We start from the raw sequence: 10,355 nt of genomic DNA on the forward strand, positions 1-10,355 counted from the left end.
CTTAAATAATGTAAATAAAACTTATCTCTAGTTTCTTGATAATATGGTCTTCTGGAAGTGGTGGTAAAGCTAATCACACCCAGTAGCTGCTTTCTACTTCAGCATTTTTTTGATTCTTTAATTTGTGGCAATTAGTGTGAAAGATTTTTCAGTATGTTTTCTGTTCCTTAATAACTGAATACCACAGACTAGGTAATTTAGAAAGAAATATTTTTTCAGCTCACAGTTTTGGAGGTCCAAGGTCAAAGGGTTGCATTTGGTGAGAGTCTCCTTGTTGATGGGTACTTCCTGCAAAGTCTAAAGCAACACAGGACATCACATGATGAGAGAACAACAGCTTTTGTCTATGTTAGTATCTGTGGACATGTCTCTGCTCTGGTTTCACTTCCTCTCCTTATAAACCCACCAGGATTCAATCAAAGAGGCCCCACTTTGATGACCTTATCCAATCATAATCACCTGCCAAAGGCTCCACTTACTAATCACATAGTTGGATTGAGTTTCCACCTTTGTAATACCACCACAACTAAATTTAAGAACATGAATTTGGGGGAGACACATTAGAATCAATACTTATTGCTATGTCCTCTACAGAAAAAGTTTGCCTATCTCTGCTCAAGACAATTATCCTTATTAGCATTGTCAAAGCTAGAGTTTACATATTTCATACTAGAGTTTAAGGGAAAGGTAAAAACCCAGGGTTGATTTTATGATGGAAATCACAAAGAAGTTACACATACAATATTAGTTCACATTCTATTGATCAAAATCAGCCATATGGCCCCAGCCAGCCTCAAGAGAGGTTTGGAAATGTAAGGTCTAGCTTTTCCAGTTTCCGTTCTTTGGAAAAATAGGATAATTGGTTTTGTTGTACAACTGGCAAGATTCTGTCACATTCGTATTACTGTAGACTTTCTTTAATTAGAAAGAAAAAGGACCAATTGGTGGTTAAGAGGGTTAGATCACACATGGCCCACTGTGTCATTTGAGTTCTAGACCAGTGGCTTGGGAAATGCGATAATGGTGTGTGCGCATTGCCCCAAACCCCAAGATGAGAATGGAGAAGTGATTGCTATGTGATCAGTCTTCCTGGGGTGTGTGGGGGGGACTTTATTACTTTCCCTTTCTCTCTCTCTCTCTCTGATCAGCACATATGCCTTACAGCAAATGAAAAAAGAAAAGGAAAAGAAAGAAAAAGAAAAAGAAAAGGCTGGAATAAATCGGGAATCACAGTGTTAGTGGAGGAATGTGTCATTTGTGAATTTGCTCTATGAGTGATTCGTAATGGAAAACAAAGGGGTTACAACAAGTTGGTGGACAGCTTGCTCTGTTTTGTTGTGTTTCTGCAGTTACACTGGCTCTTGTGTAGAATTGTGTCAAGTTTTCACACTGGTAGGGAGTGAGGAAGAGAGAAGAACCAAAGAATAAGCAGAGCTCTCAAGAAGTATAAGGTGGGTGTTCTCTGAATAGAAGGATAAAGGGTAGAGGATCAGAAAATGGATATGGGGGACCAGCAGTTAGCATAACGGCTATGTTACTGAACTCCCATGTAGTTGACCATGGTTCAAGTCCCAGACCTGGTGGCTTAAAACTCAAGCTGGGCACGTGTGTGTGCGTGCCCAAGGTCCCAAGAGGAGAATGGAGGAGAAGGGATTGCAGTGTGGCCATCCCTCCCGGGGGGTGATTTCTAGCTTTTTTTCTCTCTGTCTCTCTGGCGAGCACACGTGTCCTATAGCAAAAACCTTTCCAAAAAAGAAAAAGAAAAAAGAAAAGAAAATGGATACAGGAATCAAAAAGACTTCATTTTAATTCTGGCTCTGCCCAGTTACTAGCTGTGGCGAAGTTTGAGTTTTAGTTTCCCAGTCTGTAAAATAGGGATAATCATATGACCTATCTGAATGTGATGATTAAGTTAGGTAATACAATGAAATGTTTAGCAGGGGATCAGTTAAGAGGTTAGTATTTTTTTAGAATTATTTATTTATTTAATTTTATTTGTTATTATTATTTTTTAATTTGACCAGAGAGAGACAGAGAGGGAGAAAGGAAAAGTGAGAAAGCAAGCTACCAGGTCAGGGATTTGAATCATGATTGACCATGTGGGAATTCAGTGCCCCAACCACCATGCAACCTGCCAGCCCTGAAGTTCATTTCATCTTTAAAAGTCTGAGTTAACATTATCAGTTTTTTTACCTGTAAGAGCAGTAAAAGGCAAAGCTACAAAAAAGGGAAACTCACAATTATTAATCATCTACTTGGCATCAAGAACTGTGATAGGCAATTTACATGTGTTACCTTCTTGGAGGTGTACATGTGTGAAACACTTTTTAAATTGTTATCAGTCACTTAATGCCTTTCTGTGAGTATGTTAAAATACCTTAATGGGACTGATGCGGAAACTAAAGAACACAAAATAAGAGAGCAAGCATGGGAGAAGGAAAGGATAAAGATCATATTTGGTGAAGGGTCAATTACATTATTTTGCTGAGGACTGGAGCTGATCTATTACTTTAAATATACAAATGAACTTAGCTGCAGATTTGAAATATATTGAGTTGTCAGAAAAGCCATGATGCATTTTTGCATAGAAAACCATTGAAAAAGGCATCATGACCTTTCCGATGACCCAATAAATGACTAATATTGAAGACAAAATGAACTTTACATTAAAATAAAAGTCAAATTAAAAAAATAAGTATCATCATTTTCTTAAATTAGATACCTTAGAAATATGTGCATTGTAGGACCAGCAGATGGCATAATGGTTATGTTGCTGAACTTCCATGTAGTTGGCCACTCGTGCTGGGTGCATATGCATGTGTGCTCAAAATCCCAAGAGGAGAATGGAGAAGAGATTGCAGCATGCACATCCCCTTTGGGGAGTGATTTCTCTTTTTCCATCAATCTGTCTCTGTCTCTCCAACAACACATGCACCCTAAGGCAAGAAATATGTGCATTTTTGGTTTTGTCTTTTAAAAAAGGATTATTGATTTTTTAGTTTGATTTTGGTTATTAATTCTCATTAACATTATCTGAATAAGGAATTTTGTTTTTGCATTATAAATAAAATCCTCTCTTGCTTTTATTTTCATATATTATTATAGTTCATTGTCTCTTCAAACGACGACGCTGACAAGGTCTTCTCCAGAACGCTTTATTACCCCAGGCTTCTTACAATCTTCTTCTTCCTCCTTCCTCCATTCTCCCCAGCCTTCTCCCTCCCTCCTTCTTTCTCCGCAGCCTTCCTCTCCAGCCTTCTTACTTTCTCCTCAGCTTTCTTCTCCAGCCCACCCGGGCTCCCTATATATCCGCCCCGCGAACCAGTCCTCTTTTGCCACCAGGCAAGCACTGATAGGCTGAGGCAGTGCCCACGCATTCCGGAACAGGAACGATAACCAAATATGGGCTTGTTTGTGTAGAGGTCTGGGTGCTCTCGGCGCCATGTTAGGGTGGGGGCGCTCTACAGTTCATCAAATTTTTGACATTAAGAATATTGACATTTCACATTCTACTTCATCATCTTTGAAAGGTTTATGCTAAGAGATGTGCTAATAAAAAAGTCATCACTGATTTTTACATTTAAATCTTAACCCTATATTCCTATCTGATTACCTGATCAGAAAAGGAAACGTGCCTTCAGACATTTATTTTTAGAATGTAATAAAGTATAACTAGAGGAAATATTTTTTGAATAAAAAGAACCAAATATTGCATATTTGAAAACATAGAGGTATATTTAAAATACTTTTAACTAAAGTTTAACTTCTTGTAACATAGTATCCTAACATTCTGTAAAATTTTTCTGATAGTTAAATATGATTTATTAAGTAAGCTAATATCATGTATCATTAATAAAATTGATTACTTCTCAAATTCATGTTAATGCTAACCCAAATGTTCACGGTAGGCAATAAGTGATAATTACTGATGCCTGGAAAGTGCCATATGTTTGCATTAAAGATTTCCTTGAAAATGATGAACATTTTAAAAATTTATTTTATACATTTAATCACTGTACATCAGCACAAATTGTAAAATGAATTTTCCCAGCATGAACACACTGCACGTCAATCCTGTTAAAGATAACATACACAATACCATCAAAAGACAGTCCTCCATTTCTACATCTCCCTGATGTTCCTCTTCTCTGTTTCTCTGTTTGATTCTCCCTCTTACCATCTCCAGACTCCTAACCTCTTCCCATACTGTATCCAGTATCTGCAACCATTTTCCATGCTTCTCATATTCTCTAATCTTTCATTTTCCACCACAGAATGCAGACATTCAGTATATATTAAGTGGGGGCATATCATGTCTCTCTTTCATAGGCTGACTTGCTTTACTCAGAAGTAAATCTTTCATATTCTTCCACTTTCTATCAAATACCAGAGTATTTTTATGGCTGAGTAGTATTCTACAGTGTATGTGTTCTACACTTTTTCAATCTGTTCATGTGTTTGTGGACATTTGAGTTGGTTCCATATCTAAGGAATTGTGAATAATGCCGCAATAACCATGGATGTGCAAGCACTTTTCCAACTGAGTACACTCCTGCGTTTTGGGTAGATATCCAGGAGTGGGATTCCTGAATCATTGGGTAGTTCTCTTTGTAGGAAAGTCCATATTGTTCTCTACAGTGGCCGTACTAATTTACATTCCCACCAACAGTGTAGGAGAATTCCCTTTTCACCAGAGCCTCACTAGCACTTACCATTCTTTACTTTTTTTAACACACAATTTAAAACTGTTTATTTTTTGTCTAAAGTGGTTATTAACAAGTCAATATAAGGCTAGGATTCCAAAAGAAATACTTTCATTTGAAAGCCTTCCGGACTCAGTTGTATGTCATATAGCAAGGAGTAGCACTGAATTTGGCATAAGACTTAATGGCCTTATTTACAGCTTCTGAGAAGTCCTCAGTAGCAATTTTTCCACTGCTCTGATTGCAAACATACCAGCTTCTGTGCAGATTCTTCTTATCTCAGCACCAGTGCTATTTGGACATAGTCGTGCTAACAATTCAAATATATCTCCTTCAACACTCATTGAATGAATATGAATCTTAAAGATATGAGTCTGACCTTCTCGATCAGGCAAACTAAATTCAATCTTTCTATCCAATTTCCCTGACTTCATCAATGCTGGATCCAAAGTATCAGTTCTGTTAGTGGCCATCAGCACTTTAATATTGCCTCAAGGATCAAAGCCATCTAGCTGATCGATCAGTTCCAACACTGTTCTCTGCACTTCATTGTCATTTCCAGCACCATCATCAAAGCGATCCTTTTCAACAGCATCAATTTCATCAAAGAAGATAAGGCAGGCTTTTCTTTTCTTTTTGGAGAGGTTTTTGCTATAGGGCGTGTGAGCTCGCCAGACAGACAGAGAGAGACAGAGAGACAGAAAGCGAGAAATCATCCCCCCGGTCGGATGGCCACGCCACACTCCCTTCTCCTCCATTCTTCTCCTGGGATCCTGGGCATGCATGCACACGCGCCTGGCATGGGTTTGAAGCCATGGGGTCTGGGACGCGAACCACGGTCGACTACATGGGAGTCCAGCGACATAGCCATTACGCTAACTGCTGGTCCCAAGGCAGGCTTTACTTGTTCTGACCATTTCAAAGAGCTCACCGACCATTCCAGCTCCCTCACCAACATATTTCTGTACACATCTGGATTCAATAACTCGAATGAAGCATTGCATCAGTCCTATCAGCAACTGCTTCAGCACAGAGTTTCTTTCCTGTACCCAGCAGACCAAAAAGCAGCACAACCTTCGGAGGCTCAATACCAAGGTTCACAAACCTCTCTGGATGACGTAGTGGAGTTTCAACTACCTCTTGCAATTTCTCAATCTGTTCCTTACATCCACCAACATCACTGTATTTAACAACAGTTTTTATTTTTTTTCCCCCCACCTGCATCATAGTAACTGTTGGGTCAATCTTAGGAGGCAGCAGAATGTGAATTTGATACTTATTTCTGTCCATATGAACACTCATCCTTTCTCCAATGTCAGTAGGTGCCACATGATCACTGAGGTCCACCACAAACTTACCACCACATTGATAATGCATTTTGGGTCCTCTGAATCAGCATTGATTATCTTTGTACATCTTGCAACCTGTAAAGGTTATTCACTTTGAAGCGTTTGCTTATTTGCAGCCTAATCCCAGAGGGATGGGGGTCAGGCCAGTGTCAGACTCTTTAATACCAGTGAGCTCGTTAATTTTCTTGAGCAGCTGTTGAATGTCATCTCAACCTGCTTGATCTGCCTGGAATAAGTGCTTGTTTATTTTTGGGTTTATTATCTGTGCTTTGGGGGTCTTATTGAAGAAGTGTTTGCATACACCAATGTCTCCAAGAGTTTTCCCTGTGTTTTCCACTGGTTGTTTTATAGTTTGAGGTCTTGCGTTTAGCTCTTTGATCCCTTTTGAATTAATTTTCATTAATAATGAGAGCTAGGGGTCCAGGTTCATCTTTCTGCAGATGGATACCCAGTTTTTCCAGCACCATTTGCTAAAGAGGTTTCCTTTTCCCCACTAGACTGACTAGTGTCCTTGGTCAAAAGTCAGTTGGCTGTATGTTTTAGGGTTTATTTCTGGGGATCTCAATTCTGTTGAATTGGTCCGCATGTCTGTTTTTGTGCTCGTACCATGATATTTTGATTATCACAGTTTTGTAATATATTTTGGGATCAGGGAGTGAGATGCCTCCTATTCCAATCTTCTTGCACAGGATTTCCTTTGCAATACGGGATCTTTTGAGACTCCAGACAAAATTCTACAATTGTCTTTTCTAGATCTGTGAAAAATGTTGTGGTATTTTGGTTGAGATTATATTAGGTATGTAGATTAGCTTTGATATCATCATCATTTTGATTACATTAAGTCTTCCATTCCAGAAGCACAGAATTTTCTTCCACTTTTTTTGTGTCATTTTCAATTTCTTTTTTTTTAAATATTTTCGTAGTTTTTATTTTTTGGTAGAGATATTTGACTTCTTTGATTAGATTTATTCCTAGGTATTTCATAATTTTTGTGATTATGATAAATTGGATTACTTTCTTCAATTCTACCTCGATCTGCTTGTTGTTGGTGTATAGAAATGCTATATATTTTTATATGTTGATTTTGTATCCTGCCATTTTACTGTATCCAGTTATCACTTCCAAGAGTTTTTTCCTGGATAGTTTTGGATCTTCTATGTATAATCATATCATCTACAAACAGAAAATTTCACCTCTTCTCTCTCTATTTGAATGCTTTATATTTTATTCTCATTTTTTGATTTCATTGGCTAGGACTTCCAGCACTATATTGAAAAGGAGTGGAGGAAGTGGGGATCCTTGTCTTATTCCTGGTTTTAGTAAAACTTTCAGCTTTTCCCCATTCAGTATGATGTTTGCTATGGGTTTTTCATATATGGTTTTTATTGTGTTGAGAAATATCCCTTCTAGGCCAATTTTGCTGAGAGTATTAATCATGAAGGGATGTTGTATTTTATCAATTGCTTTTTCTGCATAAATTGATATGATCATATGGTTTTTATCTTTCTTTATTTTAATATGGTGTTTTACATTTATGGTTTTATGTATGTCAAACCATCCTTGCATCCATGGAATAAAGCCTAACTGATCATGATGTACAATTTTTTTGTGTGTCATTGTATATGATTTGCTAGTGTCTTATTGAGAATTTCTCAAAGATATTGACCTGTAGATTTCCTTTTTTTGTCATGTCTTTGTCTGTTTGGGTTATGGAAGTCTCATAAAATGAACTTGGGAGAGCTCCTTCCTTTTGGATCTCTAGAAATACTTTGAGTTGAATGGGGTTCACTCTTCTTTAAAAGTCTTGTAGAATTCGGAACTGAAGCCACCAGGACTTGGGCTTTTCTTTTCTCTGAGGGTATTTATTATTGGTTCAATCTTATTGCTTGTTATGGGTCTATTCAGACTTTCTATTTCTTCTTGATTCAATCTTTGTAGATTATATGTGTCTAGGAATTTGACCATCTCATCCAGGTTTTGTTTGTTGGCATTTAGTCGCTCATAGTATTGTCTGATGATGTTTTGTATTTTCTGTTATGTCTGTTATAACATTGCCTGTTTCCTTGTGAGTTTGATTGATCTGGTTCCTTTCTCTCTTCTTGTTAATTAGTCTAGTTAATGGTGTAACAACTTTTAAAAATCTTTTTGAAGAATCAGCATTTGGTTTCATTTATTTTCTGTAGAGTTTGCTTATTTTCTATTTCAGTTATTTCTGCTCACATCTTTATTATTTCTTTTCTCTTGGCATTTTTTGGGTATTTTTGTTTTTGTTTTTCCAACTTCCTGAAGCATGATGTTAAGTTGTTTATTTGCCACTTTTCCACCTTTTTCTTTTTTTTTTTTTAAATATTTTATTTAGGCTGGCAGGTGGTATGGTGGTTAAGGTGCTGGACTCCCACATGGCCAACTGCAGTTTGAGTCCTGGACCTGGCAGCTTGCGAGAGAAAGAAAGTCATCCGGGACTGTGATTTTTACCAGTTTAGTTTTGATGTGCCGTCAAAAGGATCTTCTTATGTTTCTTATGTTTCTTCTACCTGGGGACGGTCCTTTGTATTTCTTGGAATTGGATGTCCGAATGTTTCTCCAGATTTGGAAAGATTTCTGCAACTATTTTATGAAACAGATCTTTTATGCCCATTTCTCATTTGATTCTTCGTCTCCTGGAATACCTATTATTCAAATATGTGGTCATTAAAGGGTTTCTAATCTTTTCCATATGTTTTTATTATTATTCTCATACTTTATCTCATTTTCTTAAATTATTTTTCTATTTTTCTTGGTGGCTTTATCTAAGTCAATTTTGGCTTCCAGATCAGAAATTCTGTCATCTACATCGTCTAGTCTGCTCTTAAAACTTTCAAGGAAGGGTTTGGCATCCTGCATTATAATCTTCATCTCTAGAAGTTCTGTTTACTTCTTTTTTATGTTTTCTATCTCCTCCTTCAAGTCGTGAAATAACTTTCTAATCTCCTGGAGTTCAATGTCTCTTTTCTCTTGCATCTCATAGAGTTTCAACACCATAAATATTCTGAATTTTTTTTCTGACATATCCCTAAATTTTTCTGGTTTTTCCATAGTTTGAAACAAGTTACTATGTTCACTTGATGGAGACGTATTTCCTGGTTTTCTCATACTTGAGGCTTTTCTCTGATTTTTTAATCATTTGCTGATGTATTCCCTTTTGGATAACTCTTTGCAGAAATTTTCTGTATCTGTGAGCTCATTTGCTTCCCTTTTGCTGTGAATTGCTTCTGTACCAACGTCTCTCTTCTACTGTAGTTTGCATGTAGTATCTACAGGAGGAGTTTTGAGTTCATATTTCTGAAGAGCAGTTTCTCCCTTTTTGCTGGTGGTTCAGTGGGGAGTGAGGATTTCTCAGAGCCTCAAAATGTTTAGATGTCTGAATACTATAAATATAGACCAGTCTAGTTGTTGTAAGAGTCGAGGCTGAGAACAAAAATGATAATGTAAAGTGGAAAAAAGAGAGAAGAGGAAGAAGGAAAAAGTTAAATGGTGTGTGAATTTGACAGGGGGCTCTGGATGGAGATGTTTGCTTGAAAGGCTTGTATTCCTCTGTCTTATGTGGGAGGAGGAGAGTAAAGTGATATTATGTCACTTTTGAGATTAAGTTATATAAAACATATAAGGCATGTTCTTTCTTTCTCTTCCTCTGTCTCTCCTTCTCTTTCTCCCTCCATTATTCTCTTTCTTTCTCTCCCTTTCCAATCATATGCACTGGGGAAAACCAATTTATTAGCAGCTTTATGGAGAAATCCACATGTCAGGGAACTGAAGCCTACTGGAAACAGTCACATTAGTGTAATTGTAAGTGGATTACTTCAGTCGCTTTAGAGAACTTCTCCCCAGTTCATAGCTTTACTGCCATCTTATGGGAGACTGAGTCAGAACCATCAGCTAAACTCATCCTATATTCTTGATTGTTAGAAGCTGAGGATTCTAAATGTTTATAGTTTTAAGATGTTAAGTATTAGAGTACAGTCATGTGCCACATAATGACATTTTAGTCAATGACAGACTACATATATGACTGTGGTCCCTTAAAATTACGATGGATAGCTGATCCCATAGTACAGTGATTAAGTATTATGCAAAGGGGCTGGATCCCCACATAGCTAAGCATAGTTTGAATCCTAGCCCTGGGGGCTTGAAAAACATGCTGGGCATGTTTGCATGTGTGTCCTAAATCCTGGTGGGGTGGAGAAATGGAAGAAAAAGGATTATGACATAACCACAGACCATCACAGATTGCTTTCTCACTCTCTGTCACTGGTGATCACATACA

At 37.5% G+C, this 10,355-nt stretch overlaps 1 pseudogene; it reads right to left on the reverse strand.

Moving 5' to 3' along the window:
* Window positions 1–4,835: 4,835 nt before the first annotated feature.
* Window positions 4,836–8,790, reverse strand: LOC102480273 (26S proteasome regulatory subunit 7-like; annotated as a pseudogene).
* Window positions 8,791–10,355: the final 1,565 nt, after the last annotated feature.

The sequence above is a fragment of the Tupaia chinensis genome, unplaced genomic scaffold (genome assembly GCF_000334495.1).
Source record: "Tupaia chinensis unplaced genomic scaffold, TupChi_1.0 Scaffold144991_2, whole genome shotgun sequence".
Lineage (NCBI taxonomy): Eukaryota > Metazoa > Chordata > Mammalia > Scandentia > Tupaiidae > Tupaia > Tupaia belangeri.